The following is a 17,572-nucleotide window of genomic DNA, read 5'->3' as shown; positions in this document are numbered from 1 at the left end:
GCGGTAATTGCAGACGCCAAAAATCCTACCATCATCGACAATGGTGATGAACACTAAAAGTGGCAACATAAATGAGTCACTAGAAATGTTCGACCTTTTTTTCCTTTCGGTGCAATGCACAAACACATTATTGATGCGTGCAAAGATGAAAAGAGAACCTTTTTTATAAACACAACACAGACGTAGACGCTCACAAGTCACCAGCACGTACATACACTCAATCTATGAGTGCGCACACGCATTTCAGGTCCTTGTGAGCACCTTCGAAAGACTAGATTGACGGGTCCTGAGATTGTTAAGTTACCCTATAAGATGATTCATACTAAGCTGCGGATACGAGCTTTATGTAACCATTGATTTTCATATTGTTTCAAACTGTGACTATAAAGATTTTTTTCATAATATTATTTGCTGATGTTGTTAGGTGTGTGTATTAGGGATGTTTTTTTCCTCCCGTTGCAATGCACGGGCATGTTTGTTAGTATATATATATATATATTATCTCTCCCTAATCTTTCCCTAATAATAAAGTACGGATTGACTCCGTGGGTTCACCGTCACAATACGCTTTTTACCGTGATTTTACGCTTTCAATTTGAAAGATATATATATATACGAGGTGGTATTAATTCAAGCACATATGCTGCTTTTAATCTGTTGGGTCGCACGGCCACCGTGCTGGGCCTGATCCACTTTTATTTTCCTTCAACTCAGGGGGCAAAAAATTGACTCCGTGGGTTCACCGTCACAATACGCTTTTTACCGTGATTTTACGCTTTCAATTTGAAAGATATATATATACGAGGTGGTACTAATTCGAGCACATATGCTGCTTTTAATCTGTTGGGTCGCACGGCCGCCGTGCTGGGCCTGATCCACTTTTATTTTCCTTCAACTCAGGGGGCAAAAAATTAGTCTCGGCGGCGTGGGGGATCGAACCCAGCACATTTCTTTCCATCGCAAAGGCTGCATCCGGCTGCTCTACTCCACAATTGGATGCAGATTCAGGATTAGGTACATAAGGAAAAAATAGTTCGACATCGTCTGTCCCCGGCTGGGCCTATCTGGCGCCCCTGGTGGGCCTATGCGCGCACACAAAATTAACCCGCCAATCCGTTAATTTGTCTATTTATAAATAGTCCCACCTTGCTATCTTAAATTAAATTCTTCTAATTTATATATGTCTTTTAGGTTTCAGGGTCTCAAGGAGCGACTCGGGAATCAAAACTGTTTCAAACGATCTAACAGATTAGATCTCAGAGAGAGATAACGAGGGACAACGATGAAGAGACCTAATATAGTGGCTCCTTATATATATAATAAGGAAAAGGGTACTGCCACATGACAGCTATGTTTTTTTTTACTTCTCCATCTATTTCTGCATGTTAAGTCATAAAATCCCTCGATAATTGGTAAAGAGTAGAAGATATGTGCCAGAATCAACAATTCAACACATATAGTTACAAAATAAAAGAAATTATACTGATAAAAACACATCATAATCGACCAAACTTGCATGCAGAAGCGTTTTCAGAATAAAAGAAAATTAATACAAAGTAATATACCCTACTTAAATTAAATAGTATTTTAAGTAAAAACTGATTTGTATCCTTAGCGATGGATTCCACTAAAATGTATAATCAATCACTATATAATCAGATTGACATAATATGACATTTCTATTTCGTCGGAGTTGTATGGTTGCAATTTAAATCAAAATAATTGAAAGTTGTAAGAAAAGAAAATACATCAAAATCGCAACTCGAATAGTGCATTAAAGAGAATGGACCACAACCGGTCATAAAAGAAAATTACATGACTCGGCCACATAATCTAGGATGTATTATACATTGTGTAATAGTGTAAGCTACAAAATACATTCATATGAGAATGTTCTGCTAATATTTAGGATGCTAGAGATTTGCATCGAGTCTATGAGCCATGATGAGCCGGTTCTACTCGATATCTTGATGTTGAAAGAGAGATGGACCCGTTGCAACGCACGGGCCTTTTTGCTAGTAATAATAAAGCACGGATTGACTCCGTGGGTTCACCGTCACAATACGCTTCTTCCTGTGATTTTACGCTTTCAGTTTGAATTCTAACCAAGGTGGTACTAATTTTCTGTACTAACTTCTTAAACCTATTAAAATATTTGTACATAAAGTGGCATCATTACGCTCACCCATCCCGGTTGGGCCATATCGAGCAGCCCATCCGCACTCCAAAATAGGCCCATGAAAGCCTCACATGCGTTGAATCCTGCAGGCCCGGTTGTAGTACAAAGGAAACGAGGTAAAAAACCTACAGGTTACCAGAGATCGAACTCGGGACCTGCAGTCATATAAACATTGTTGCGACCAACCCATCTAGAACATGTTATGTGTTCAATTAAAAGTTTACCTACCACCTCGCTGCTTTACATCCAACTCACTTGGGTATTATGAAGCAGGGAATCATGAGAAAGATATTACAAAGGAAAGATTGGCTAATTATTACTGCATGCCCATTTAAAAGAGGATTTCCAACTTGATCAAAATAAGGACGGAAAAGTGGCACGGGGAATAAGGAAGGAAAGAGAGCTAATTGGAATTCTATATGTGTGATGGGCTATATTATAAACGGGAAAGAAAATAGAGGCTAATTTGCATTCTATATATGTGGTCGGCTATAAACGGATCCAAGGAAACATGCAAGAAAGAAACCAAAGGCATCCACCAGATTGCGCATGTTGTTGTGCAGCCTTCTCAAACGGCACGAAAAAATTGGATGGAGTTAATTTCAAAGTGGATTTCAAGAAGGCATATGATAAAGTCAAATGGCCGTTCCTTCAACAAGCTTTGCGCATGAAGAGCTTTGATGAAGCTTGGCGACGTCAGGTGGTCCAAACACACAAGGGTCTGAGACAAAGCGATCCTATGTCTCCAATTTTGTTCAATATTGTGGTTGATATGTTGACGATCCTGATTGGGAGGGCAAAGGAGGCTGGTCAGGTGGGTGGCTTGGTGCCTCATCTGGTTGATGGTGATTTGTCCATTCTGCAATACGCTGATGATACAATCATTTTTATGGAACACGATTTGGCAAAAGCGAGGAACATGAAGTTAGTGTTATGCTTACTTGAATAATTGTCGGGGCTGAAGATTAATTTTCATAAAAGCGAGTTGTTCTGTTTTGGTAGAGCCAAAGACGAACAAGAGGCTTATAGATAATTGTTTGGTTGTGAAGTTGGGGCTTTACCTTTCACGTATCTCGGTATTCCCATTCACCATCATAAGCTAACAAACAGTGAGTGGAAGTGCATCAAAGATCGGTTTGAGAAGAAACTGAGTTGCTGGAAAGGAAAACTCATGTCTTATGGAGGCCGGTTGATTCTTATTAACTCGGTGCTCACGAGTTTACCTATGTTCCTCTTATCCTTCTTTGAGGTCCCAGTTGGAGTTAGGAAAAGACTGGACTTCCATCGATCACGATTCTTTTGGCAGAGTGATGAGCTTAAGAGAAAATACAGATTGGCCAAATGGGATATTATCTGTCGACCAAAGGACCAGGGGGGCCTTGGTATTGAAAATCTTGAAGTTAAGAACAGATGCCTGCTTAGTAAGTGGCTGTTTAAGTTATCTTCTGATACGGAGGCAACATGGGCGTAGATTTTACGTAGTAAATATCTGCAGTCCAAGACCCTATCCCAGGTCACTCTGCGACCAACCGTTTCGCCGTTCTAGAAGGGGCTCATGAGAATCAAAGATACCTTCTTTAACAAAACGAGGTGCATTGTCGGTAATGGCACCAACACTCGTTTCTAGGAGGATACGTGGTTTGGTGACACGCCTTTGGCGACCCAGTATCCGTCCCTATATCGTATTGTTCAACGTCGTGAGGTTCTCGTTGCCACGGTTATGCAGTCCATTCCACTCAACATTCAGTTTAGGAGGGTGCTCGTGGGTGATCGATGGGAAGCATGGCTTCACCTAGTCCGTAGACTGATGGAGGTTCAGTTAACTCCTCAGCCCGATAAGTTGTGTTGGAAGCTTACTAGACCTGGGGAGTTCACTATTAAATCGATGTACATCGATATCATTAACACTAGTGTGATTCCTAGTTCCAAAGATGTTTGGAAAGTTAAGGTCCCTTTGAAGATTAAAGTGTTTATATGGTTTGTGCATAAACAAGTAATCTTAACAAAGGACAATTTAGTTAAGCGCAACTGGACATGTTCTACTAGGTGTAGTTTCTGTGATCGGGACGAGACTATCAAGCATCTCTTTTTTGACTGCCCGTTGGCACGAGGGTTGTGGCACTCTGTGCAAATTGCCTTTAACATTACTCCTCCGACTTTGGTCAACATGTTATTCGGGGCGTGGCTTGCTGGGATAGAGTCCGAAATAGCTAGACACATTCGTGTAGGAGTATGTGCGTTGTTATGGGCAATTTGGAATTGCAGAAATGATTTGGCTTTTAACAGAAAAACAACTATTCATTTTTTGCAGGTTGTATTCTGGGCTACTGCACTGATCCGTATGTGGTCCTTACTCACTCCGACGGAGGCCAGGGAGCGTTTGGTTATTGCATCTGTCCGGTGGGAGATGGTAGCGCGGGATATCTTCAACCGGTTTGGATGGCGGTCATGTAATAGGATAGGCAATTAGTTTACCTATCTTTTATTTTGCCTGCCGGTTGTGGCTTATTGGGCTTTTTGTGTTGGCTTTGAGGCTCTGTGTGAGCTAGCCTTTGCTTTTGTTTGCAGACTTTGAGACCTTGTTGAACCTTATTTACTATATAACAAATGTGGCCGTATGCATCGTTCTGATGCAGAGGCCGGGGAGTCCCTCTTTTCAAAAAAAAAACCCAGGGCCAACCTTACACCCATCCGGCCGTGCTCTTAATAGATCGCACACACCAATAGGTAGGGAAATAAAAAAAGGTTGGCATTCCCAAGGAAACGAGTGACAGGCATTTCTAAAACATAATACTATTCCCTTTGTTCCTAAATATAGGGTGTATAGTTTTTGGCACGAAAATTAAAGAATAGACATGGAGGAAAAATTTCATAAGTTTTGGGCGAGATTTCACCTGACTAATTGACATGAAAAAATACAGGAGCTTTCCTGATAGAAGGAAATGTAATCAATCCCTTAAAAAGTTATCCAAAGGAGCGGTGCAACACAATACACCTTATATTTTGAATTTTTTTCTCAAAAATCTATACACCTTATATCAAGGAACGGAGAGAGTATAAAACAGTAGACATGAAACCTATTTTGTGGAATTAATGCACTTTTTTTGCGGGGAAGTAATATGCAAATATACGTACAAGATAATATAGACACTTGGTGCATTGCATCTGAAGTTATATCACGTGTTAATTATTTATTTTATAGCCTCTGTAATCGTGAAATGAGCCTTGGCAAGCTAGCTGCTGAGACTGCATGCATGCGAGACGGACAAAGACCAAATTTGCATTTGCATATAGAAGATGGTTGCTGATGGATTGTATTCCTTACACATAGGCTAGCTGCTGAGAATGCATGCATACAACTCATAATGGCCTACACAATAAAACGAGAAGACGATGGCTTGTGTTGGCTTCATGGTCTTCATCGATTGTAGGTTGCAGTACTGTAAAAGTAAGGAAAATATAACTGAATATTGCCGTAAGTACGCACTATATTTTTCCTAGATCCACAAACCGTATGATGATTAATTTATCAGGTATGACATCTTTTGTATGCGCTATGTTTGAGCATGACAACAACTAGCAGGCCGTATCTTGACATGTGCAACCGAAGCGGTTGAACTGGGCCTCCAAATTCCAGAGGTGCCAAAATCAGAGATTGATATTACTAGGTCAAGACTCAAGACATAATTGCTCAAAGAGAAACAACTACTGGTCAAGTGATTAGGTGCTAATGGGCTTTTAAGAGCGAAATAAAGGAAAAGGACTCGCCCTAAAATACAGGCCAACCTCACGTCTCTCTCTCTCTCTGTATTTTTGTTTCTCATTCACTGCATGGTTCTTAGTAGAGCGACCCCATCCCATGTGCTGCCATTCATGGTCTCCAACCTTTCACCCCTCTAAAGTTTCTACTGTCATAATTTTTGTTCTTTCTGATACATCATTAATTTGGGTAGATTTAAATTTTAAGATAAATGTGAACTCCCTGAAAAAAATATGTAGCATCGCAATAATTTATACAAATATTTTTAATTTATATTTTTAAAATATAGGGCTTAATTTTGATTTTGCACAAGGCCCCGAATTTTAAAGGTATGGCCATCACAACTAGCTTGAGAATAAAAGTTAGTACATGTCTCCAAACTCTATCGTGTGGCAATGCCTTCACTGAACTTTGTTTCAGTTTACAACAATATATATTTATGAGGTAAAATACCATGTTACTTTTTATAAGCACAAATATAATAAGTGGAGCTTATGGCTATACAGGTGCCAAAAAATTGGTCACTCGCAAAGATTAAAAGATAATGCATTGCCGGTTAAAGTAAAGAATTAACACATGCACTTTGATTAAATAGGTTGTGCCTCTTTTTTTGCCCGGTGCAACGCAGGGGCATTTGTACTAGTCTCTCCCTAATAATAAAGCACGGAGTGAGTCTCCGAGTTCACCGTCGCGGTAGTGTTTCAGAAAAGCCCCTACTGTTTTCTGTATCCAACCCGCAGTCCAATTTCGAGTGGATATGACAAAATGTTTCGATTTTGCACAAAACTCACTGTTGTTTGGTTTATTCAAGCCGCGGTCCTTTTTACAGTGCCTGGACACATGGATCCATCCTCCTCCGCGCACCGGCGGGGGCGGTCGTCGTCGGCTCCGCCAAGCGCCTCCTCGACTGGGCAATGTGAGAGGCGGAGCAGCCAGCGGGTGGGACAGCCCCCACGGACCACTCCGAGCCAAGCACCGCAGCCGACATGTACATCGACTCCGGCAGAGACCATGCGGGCGGGGATCCGGGTGCCAAAAGGAGGCGCGGTGGCGGCAGCGGCGATGATGCGCACGTCGTGGTCCAGAGGCCGGAGAAGCGCCGGATCCTCGCGTGGAGGGTGCGCCAGTACCGGTCCCTGGTGGCCGAGGCCACGGCGGCGGCAAGGAGGGCAAGAATCCGGGCGGTGAGGAAGAGGACGGTCGCTTGGAAGAGCGTCCAACGGCAACTCACGCGCGCCGCCCTGAGCTGCGACGGCCTGCACAAATGGAGCCCCGGCGGCAGAGGAGGAGCTGCTTAGCAATATTAAAGATCCGCTGGTAATTAAATCAGCTCAATCCTCATGCTAATTAGGGAATAGGATTAGCACCCTAGCATTTTGTTTTCCTACTCGATTAGACAGTGCTCCTTGATCTGAATGACAGGGCAGCTCAGCCCAATTAGGTTGGCTTTTGTGATGTTATCCAATTGCGTGTAGAAATCCCATCTTTATGCAAACTTACTACTGATACTCTGAAAGACAGCAGTATATATTAGTGTTCTTAGATAACTGCGCACTTGAGCGTTTGTGCTCTAAGTTGATTTACCAGATGACACCATCAGTCTCGGCTGATTTTGCAGCTTCATTCATGCCTTCCACTGGGCATTGATCTGTCTCCAGTCTCCACTGCATTTCACTAGCAGCAGTTTTCACCTTGTGAGGTCTGAGCTATCAAATATTCGAATGCCTTTTCTGGCTAATCCAATAGCCTAGGAGTATCACCATGTTTTCGGGCAAAAAGTACGCCATCATCGTGAGTGGAGAGCACAATGCAAGAGGGAATAAAACAGCAAAGCCGCTAACTAAACAATGCAAACATTTCTTAGCCATTTTGCAAAGATGGTCTGGCTGAAAGCATAAATCTTCATGTTGAGAATAGTTAATGTGGGTCATAAATTAAAGAATTACTCGTGTAATAGGCTATGCTTACGTGGTGTGATAAATTCTTTTCTCTCGGTGCAACGTACGGGCATTTTTTGCTAGTCTTTCCCTAATAATAAAGCACGGATTGACTCCGTGAATTCACCGTCACAACGCGCTTTTCTCCCATGTCATAATACGCTTCTTCCTGTCCGTTTTTTTTTCTTAATTTTGATATTTTTCTTAATATCCGAGGTGGTACTATCTATTTCTTCGTCGTTGAAATTTTTTCATCCGTCCCTCGTTGTGATTTTTTCTCGTAGGTGCAGCATGGGCCTTGGCCCACTCACGTGATGGCCCAGGCAAAGAGAAAACAAAACGTGCATAGTTGGACACGGATTGACTCCGTGGGTTCACCGTCACAATGCGCTTTCCTCCCATGTCATAATACGCTTCTTCCTGTCCGTTTTTTTCTTAATTTTGATATTTTTCTTAATATCCGAGGTGGTACTATCTATTTCTTCGTCGTTGAAATTTTTTCATCCGTCCCTCGTTGTGATTTTTTCTCGTAGGTGCAGCATGGGCCTTGGCCCACTCACGTGATGGCCCAGGCAAAGAGAAAACAAAACGTTACAATAGAGAGTTCTTCTCTTTTATATTACTAGCACAAACGCCCGTGCGTTGCATCGGGTGAAAAAAACCCACACTTCCCTAACCCAATTGCTCAAGACCCTCTTTCATTCCACGACACAACGCCAGGCATGATGGGATGAATAAACTCTTTGAAATCGGCTGCCGTGAAAATATATACTATAGAAAAAATATGCATGTATTTCGGTTTTCAGTTCATTTGTATTCACCCCACAGGTATGTCATAAAAGCTCTAGTCGGTGCGGTGGCTAGCTTGTCGGGTGAATAAAGTGGAGGTCCACAGTTTGAATCCCAGGCGGCTCGCTTTTTTCTTTTTATGCATTTGCCGCCCGACCTCTCGCGCGAGGTCAATCCAAATCGGCCGGCCCAGTCGCTTGATTTCTATGCGAACGGACGTCTTTTTGACACAAAATGCATCAAAAGCAAATCCTATTTGACGCTGCAGGCGTCCGTTAACGTGTATTCTACAAACGGGCGCCTACAGCACCCCGTACTGGGCCGGCCCGTTACTGTGTACTCTATTCCGCAAGAAAGAAGGGAGCCGTCGTTGCGACTCGAACCACAAACATGTTGGATTGATGTTCAATAGTATAACCATCACGACACACAATACGATCTGATAATATTCAACTCTTTCTTTTTATGCATCTGTCACCCGACCTCTCTCGCAAGGTCAATCCAAATGGGTCGGCCCAGTCGCGTGATTCCTATGCGAACAGACGTCTTTTTGACGCAGAATGAGTCAAAGGCAAATCCTATTTGGCGCTGTAGGCGCCTGTTAACGTGTATTCTGCAAACGGGCGCCTGCAGCACCCCGTACTGGGCCGGCCCGTTACTGCATACTCTATTCCGCAAAAAAGAAGGGAGCCGTCGTTGCAACTCGAACCACAGACCTGCCGGATTGATGTTCGATAGTATAACCACCACGACACACAATACGATCTGATAATATTCAACTCTTTCTTTGCTTTATTCGTTTCTTTTCCTTTTTTTCTTTTCCCTTTTTCTTTTTTTCCTTTTTTCTTTTCTTTTTTGCGTTTTTCGTTTCTTCTTCTTCCTGGTTTCTTTCCCTCACTGACTTTGTTTTTTTCTTAAATACGTGAACATTCTCAAATTCAATGATTTTTCTAAATTTGATGAACTTTTCTTTTCAAATCTATGAACTTTTAATAATTTTTGTGAACTACTTATAAAAATTGATTATTTTGTTTCAAATTCGATGAACCCTTTTCAAAATCTTTGAACTCTTTTTAAATTCAATTAACTTTTTTTAAAATTGGATGAACTATTTTTGCAAATTGATGAACTTTTTTTCAAAATTTTGATGAACATTTTTTAATTTTTTGTGAACTACTTTCTTAAGTCGATGAACTTTTTTCAAAATGGTAAACTTTTTTTTCAAATTTTTGATGAACTTTTTAAATTTTTTGTGAACTATTTTTGTAAATTGACGAACTTTTAAAAAAATATTGGGCTTCTCTTGAATAGGGCGATGTTTTTATGCATGTTAATGAACTTTTTCCGAAATTTGTGAGGTTTCATTTTTCTTAAAAAAACATATGTTCTCTCAAAAAAAAAATGGGCCGGCCCTAGTGGTTAGCTGAACACACGTAGGTAGTGCAGGTACCGAGTTCTTTATATGGGTACAATATGCGAAGTATTAAATAGAGTTGTTTTCGTATACTAAAACACACATTGGCCTTTGGCGCAGTTAATTCTGGATGGATAGAGCATGCACGTACAGTTTTTTCATCGTGCACCTTCGGCTTCGTGTGATCGTGGTTAACCTTGCTGTTTAATAAAATTGATGGCCAACCCATGACATACAAAATGAAAAAAATCTTTCAGTAGCAGCTCCCTAAATTCAAGATTGGACAATTCAACTAACAATTGCAGTTCGGTCAGGGATCTATTCTACTAACAAATTCATGTCTAACCTTACTGTTCAATTCAAGAAACAATCAACACTTAACAGTATACACAAAATTGACCTCAAACAGTAGCCAATTGAGCCCAAACAGTGGTAAATCCTAACCAAGAACAATGCCTCAATGACCACGAACAAGAGCAGAGAGAGGAGGGGCGAGCTCAGCTGAAGACGGAAAGGAGGAAGCTCCATGGGTGGTGCGTCCCGAGCTGCAGCAAGGCAAGGTCGACCCCTCCTTCCTCAAGTATCCAATCCTTGCCTGCACATCTACCATGGAGGATCAAACCAGATATTAGAGAGAGAAAGGGGGAGAGATGGGGAAGGGGATGAACTCACCCCATGGCCACCAAGCGGAGGAGGAGCATCCCGGAGACGGAGCTGCGTGTGGGGGCGCGGTGGGCGTCAGAGAGGAGTCGCCGGAGGCGCCGGAACCACGCCAGAGTGGAGGTGCTCAAAACCCTAGCCATGGTTGATGGTCAACCAGGAAAACGGCGGCGGCGCCCAACCCCTATTTCGCGTGAGAGAGAGATACGTGGGCCGGGAGAAGGGGGCAAATCCTTGCCGGTGTCGGCCGGCGCCCGGCGCAGCACCGGATCGAGGGTCGCCGCCTCGCCGGGGTCGGTCTCCTGGCGGCTGGGATCGGGATAGCCCGTGCCATGAAAGAAACTCATGGATGATTCGTTGTTGGGCCATATTGGATTTACGTGCGAATTTGACGTACAAGCAGAAAAAAAAAAACATCAAAACGTATACAATAATAGTACCACCTTGTTAATGTTATGATTTTATCTACATAAATTGTGAAAGCGTATTATGACACAAGAAGAAAGCGTATTGTGACGGTGAACCCGGAGACACAATCCGTACTTTATTATTAGGGAGAGATTCCACATCGCCCCCTTACACAAAATCTCATCAATTTATATATATCTATCAGTTAATATGAATAAGCCTCCTAGAGAATTGGGAAGGAGTGAATCCGTCGGGAGAAATTAAGTCTCGCTCTTGGGCCCAGCATCGCATAGCTCGTCGGTTATGGCCTACATGGATACCTCCTACATGAACAAAGGCCGAGGACGGCGGCCACTTGACGGTGATGCAGTTCGTGCACCGGACGATTGGCGCGCGTGACGGGGCTCATGGTCCCGCGCCGTTCAGAGCCCCTTCCCATAATTCTCTCAATTCCTTGAGCCATCCCGTCTCGATCCCAAACACACTCCAATCTGGAGAAACCCAACAGGATGGGAAGCCTGCAAGCGCTTTCTGAGGCGGACAGATGTATGTACACAAGCTCACTGGCAAAGGACCGACATTGTTGCACATCCTGGCCGGGTATGTCCGTGTGATGGGCGTGTGTCTCCTGCTCGAGCTGGGTGCCAAGTGCCAACGCGGAGGAAACATATGGGAATGGAAGCTACTTAAGCCGGTGCAGGCGGTGTCGCTGGTGTGGTGCTGGAGCTAGGTGCCCACGCATAACCCCCTGACTCCCCAACTTAGCCCAGCTCAAGTCCCTCCCCGGCTTCAACAATGTTGTGATGTGCATCAGCCCTGCCTCGCCTGACCTCTACGAACACGCCATGCACGTCTGGCCCATCTTACTGCATTTGTTCGGTAGCTTCGGTCGTGGTCCGTGTGATCCATTCGACCGTGCCACCATCGTCGATGCAGCCGTCGCAGCCGTGGCTATGGATATTCCACCCGTCTTACCTAGCAACGTATCATCCAGCAATAAGGTAACGAGGACCCAACAAAAATCCAACATGCACACACAGTTTGCCATGTTACTTTTCTTCAGCAAAAGAATTAAAGCCTTATTACTTCAGTTTCTTGAAAAAAAAACACGCTATCATTGTTGTTGTTGTGTGTGGTGACTCCAGGAAGGAGTGGACACCTACATGATGAACGACTATGTGGGCATCAGTGGAGGACGGACGGTGAAAAGAATCTCTCTGACACTGACTTCCCAATTTCTTTTATTCATTACATTCCTAAGTTTAATGTTTTTCCTTTCCATTCCATGCATGTGTTTTTTGTGTGGGGTTCAGTAATTTCTAGAAGAAGGGGCGGCGCCGGTGCTCCCGGACTTCGGGCCACGCACCTGGATCTGGGCCGGCGGGCGGTGACACCATGCATGCATGATGCATGCATGGATGGATCAAGTACGCCGGCGGTGACCTTGATGGCCAACAAATTAAAGACAGGATCTTGAACCCAGCAGCTAATGTATGTCATGGGATGGATCATGGAGCCACACCAGACACCAGCGCACCTATGGGTGCGCGCCGTACAGCACGGCGGCCGGCACTGTCGACCCAAGTTACGTACCTGTCGGCCGGCCGTACGTCATGGGCGGCGAGCACTGACCACGCACGTCAACGCCGACGCCCAACTCAGAGAACGCAGCCGACGTCGATGTCCAAAGACATAAATATAGGAGCTTGAACCCGCTGGTTGATGCTCATGGGGGAATGACTACAGAACCGCCGCGACGGACGCATCTATGGTTGCCGCGCCAGCCAGCCAGCACCGGCGACCCAAGTATGGTTGCAATGTCGTCGTGTCGAACCGCATAGCCGGCGAGCGAGGTGAATGTGAAGGGCCAGCTCCGGCCGAGAGCGCGAGGGGATGAAGCTGGCGGTCGTGGAGTGTTGATCCGGCCGGCCTGGCATGTATTGTACTAGTGGTTGGGGCGCGCCGCCTGACCGGAAACTTGGCGGTGCCAGGTAGTACACGTCCCTTCCACTCTCCTATTTGTACCAAGTGTGCTCAGTTCATGTATAATAGTATAAGTACTCCCTTCATGTATAATAGTATAAGTACTCCCTCCGTCCGGGTTTATTAGGCCTAAAGACAACTTCTCTTAGACCAAGACACATAGTAATTTGCTCACATTAATTCTTCCATTCCACTCCCAATGCACTCTCTCACATGCATGCAGCCAATGAAAAAGCACACATGAAGTGTATTAACTTTTCAGCCATGGCACCAATAACAATAGCTTTCAATACAACCAATGAAATGGTTGCATGCATGCACCTTTCCAACGGGGGCCTTATAAAAGGGGACATGCTTGTGATGCTGAGAGGCCTAATAAACCCGGACGGAGGGAATATCACATAAACAATTTACACGACATCCACGACGACAGCCTCCTCGCCAACACAGGTGCATGCTTTCTCTTCAATCTTTCAGACGCCGTCGCCCACACTGACGCGACTGTCTCCGGACTGCGCATCGGCGGCGGCAAACTCCTCGGCATGCACCTTTGCACGCATCTTTCAGACGCCGTCGCCCACACTGACGCGACTGTCTCCGGACTGCGCATCGGCGGCGGCAAACTCCTCAGCATGCACCTTTGCACGCATGTGAAGATGTTAACAATGACATCCGTTCATTGCTCTTGTTTCTGTTCTGCATAGTTCTACATAAATAGTGAAACCATGATTAATCCACATACTAGGATCTATGATTGTCCATGTAATCGATGCAAGAGATGAACCATATGTCGTGAGCATATGTTATGAAAACCAATCATAAAGTGCATGAGCAAGTGAAATCATACCACGGATCCTCAGCAGATCCCCATGGTACTGAAAATTTGATACCACTGACCTAACCTATGACTGAAACAAATCTTTGTAGTTTGCCACAATGTTCTGTCAAAATCATATGACCATAAGAAAATACACTCTATGCATGAGGCCTCTTGATCGAAAGCGACAATCGCGATTGAATCTATTACAAAGATGTCCCCTCAAAATCATATGACCATAAGAAAATACACCCTATGCATGAGGCCTCTTGACAGCGACAATTGCGATTGAATCTATTATAAAGTACAGCATTACATTTCGATGTTGTTGGTTCCATATTCTAAATGATGGTCTTGCGCTCCATTAAATATAATGATCTCACATGTTTTTACAGGAGTTCGTATTCGTATGGGCCCTACCACTCCCAACAGGACCCCCACTCCCAGCAGGACGCACACCCCCTTCCAGGATATAAGCAACAATCAAACATCAGGTATTGATCATAACCTAGTTAGGACGCGCACCCCCTTCCAGGATATAAGCAACAACCAAACATCATGTATTGATCATAACCCAGTCACTCAAGTTTGATACAGTATTACAACTGCTGAACTGTTTCATGATTTGCAGACCCAAAGGAACTAAAAAGGCAGAGGGATAGAGAGCGGTATGCAAAAAATAAAGATGAGATTAATAAGAGAAGGCGTGAAGCCTACAAAAGAAAAAAAATACCAGTGAGGAAATAGATGGCCTACATAACGGAACACCGGCACAGCTAGCTGTATCACAAGGTAATGATGATCAAATTTCATTATCTATGCCCCAATTGAATTGGCTATAACTTATTTGGAACATGATATGGTGAGTCTCAGTTTCATATAAATGTTTGTATAGATGGGACCTAAACTAACAAAAACCCTATTTTCAGATATACATTCCAGTTAACATTGAACACTTCCATTGGTACCTAGCAGTTATAAATGCCGGGCAGCGATGCATCCAGGTGCTCGACTCGCTAGGCCCAGGAATGAGCCGCAAAGACCTCACCGCTATGGTTAGTCATTAGTCCCACTACACCATCTTTTGATAACACGATTTCTGTTATTGTTCGGTTGTGATGCTAATACTTTTTCATTTATTCATTCAACAGCTCAAAGGAGTAGAAAATGTATTCGAATATGCATCGCTTCAAGTGGAACTAAAAACTGATAAGTGGAAAGACTTAAACATCTCATCATGGCCAAGGGAGTTTATTAAGAGCAAACTACAAAGAGACTGGTATACCTCCTAACTCAAAGGCTCAAAGTAATTGACTTCCGAAGACTCTGAATTTAGGCTTATTTTGACAGCAATCTGTAGGAGGAATTAGTTAAAATAAGCATGGAGTAGTTTAACATTCTTGAAAGCAAGCTGCGCACACGTCTTACTGAATTTAGGCTCATCTTGAAAGCAAAGTTTTGATAGTTTTTTAGCTTTGACATACAATTTTGATAGTTTGGGGACAGATTTAGTCACTGAACCAATTATGACCAGCACATCATTAAACTTTAGTCTCAATATATCTGAATTTCTATCTCTGGACCATGTGGCGGCAAGCAAGCAAATTAAATTGGTAAACAGTACAGTGTACAACTGATTCAGCACTAGAGGTCGACAGTGATAGCACCAAGCGAAATTCAGTAATTATAACCAGCAAATCATTAAACTTAGTCTGAATATCTCAATTCTATCTCTGGACCATGTGGCTGCAGGCAAGCAAATTAAATTAGTAAACAGTGCAATGCCTATCTCATTGAACACTAGGGCCTGAGAGCAACTAGATTCAGTTAAGCATGCAAGTGAATCTAGAGCAGCAGAAAAATCAGGGAACCAGACCTATGAAATCAAAACGAGAGAGAGGTAGAGGGAGGCTTGACCTTGGATTGTTGCTGCCCCATGGCTGGGCGTCATCCCGTGAGAGAAGCCTCACTCCTCCTCTCCCTACATCAAGTTGGTGCAGGTGCGTGGTGAGTTGGAGGCTGGCTGCATCCATTGGCGTGTTGAGGTCTCCTGCAGCCCAGCACGAACACCAACAGAGCAACAAGGTGTGAGGAACACGCATACACTCCTGTAGAATTGAATCAAATAGAGAGGGGAGGCGGGAGGTGGCGCACTTTTTCCTTGAGTGAGTGCTGCTAAAAATCCATGGCTGGGTGTCTTCATCCTCCTCGCTGTGCATAGAGTCCAGTTGCTGTGTGCGTGAGGCAGGAACGTACATCTCATCTCAGGGAAGGGAAGAAGAAGAAATCCAAGAGGAAAGGAGAAGGGGGCGGACCTGTATGTTGTCGGGGTAGCCTTCCTGTCCCGGAGCCACGGGGTAAGGTCGCCGGAGCCAGACGGAGCAGATCCAGCGCCGGCGCACGCGCATCCAGCGCCTCCAGCGCCTCCTCGCCCAGCAGCACCATCAGCGGCGGATAAAAATTCAACCTTTGACCTACGGGGTGTGAGAGAGCGGTCGCGCTGGTGACGAAGGGGAGGGCAGCCTGACCAGGGAGCGCCGGCGATGGTGACGAAGGGGAGGGGGCGGCCTGACCAGGGAGCGCTGGCTATGGTGGAGAGAATGGGGAACAGAGGAGATTGTGAGGGAGTGGTGGGGAACTATCCAGAGAAGAATCTGAGGCGGTAGTGGAGATGATGACTGACGGTTTTTTTTTAGAAATCTGACGTTTTTTTTCTTAATACTACTATGTAGAGTACTGTACTAGGCAGTGACGGGAGAGATTGTGATTGATCACGGCCTTGTCCGAACCAAAAAAGAAATTGTCTTATTTTTATCGGTCGTGTCCGATTCACCTCACATTATAATAATAAAAATTAGATCCAGAATAGATGTTTTTACTATCACTAGTAGAAAAAGGGCCTATTGTCCCGGTTGGTAAGGGCCTTTAGTCCCGGTTGGTGAACCGGGACTAAAGGGTCGGTACTAATGCCTCCCCCCTTTAGTCCCGGTTCAATCCAGAACCGGGACAGAAGGGCCTCCACGTGGCCTGTCCCCTGAGCCCAGGCAGGAGGGCCTTTGGTCCCGGTTGGTGGCACCAACCGGGACCAATAGGCATCCACGCGTCAGCGTTTATGTGGTTGTGGTTTTTATTTTTTTTTGAAAGGGGGGGGTGGGGGGTTAATTTAGGTGTTTCATATATTGTGCTATAGCTAGCTAATTAATAGAGAGAAGTGTCCTCTCTTTTGTCCGTGCTTGGTCGACGCTACGTACCATACATACATACGTATAGAGAGGACTAGCTAGACACGCTAGCTAGCTAGTAAGCAAACAGAAGATCGTCATGAACATATATGCATACAGAGAGAAGTGATATCGACCACCTCTCCTTCTCCGAGAGATTGGTCGAACAAACAAGTTCTCGTATATCTATCCGACACTACCGGCTACATATATACAATAATTATCTTTTACAAATATATAATCTCCTAAAATACGGACGCGTGGTCCACATAGTATTCTCCGTATTCAGCGATCACGTGGTCAAGAAAGAATGCCGCCAATTCCTCTTGAATTGCTCGCATGCGATCTGGTGCTAGGAGTTCATCCCGCATCCGAAACATCTAATTTTAAGAAGGGGGTCAATA

The 17,572-nt window shown here is 44.2% G+C and overlaps 1 long non-coding RNA gene across 1 annotated transcript; it reads right to left on the bottom strand.

Moving 5' to 3' along the window:
* Positions 1–15,206: 15,206 nt before the first annotated feature.
* Positions 15,207–16,254, bottom strand: LOC119293612. The gene is made up of 3 exons (XR_005143143.1): positions 16,102–16,254; positions 15,865–15,997; positions 15,207–15,301 (listed from the first exon to the last, which is right to left on the bottom strand). It is a non-coding gene; the product is annotated as an uncharacterized LOC119293612 (long non-coding RNA).
* Between the last annotated feature and the right edge of the window lie 1,318 nt (positions 16,255–17,572).

Source organism: Triticum dicoccoides, chromosome 4B (genome assembly GCF_002162155.2).
Source record: "Triticum dicoccoides isolate Atlit2015 ecotype Zavitan chromosome 4B, WEW_v2.0, whole genome shotgun sequence".
NCBI classification, from domain to species: domain Eukaryota; kingdom Viridiplantae; phylum Streptophyta; class Magnoliopsida; order Poales; family Poaceae; genus Triticum; species Triticum dicoccoides.
Note: the sequence above shows the minus strand (reverse complement) of the source record. Positions and strands in the feature narration are given on the sequence as shown.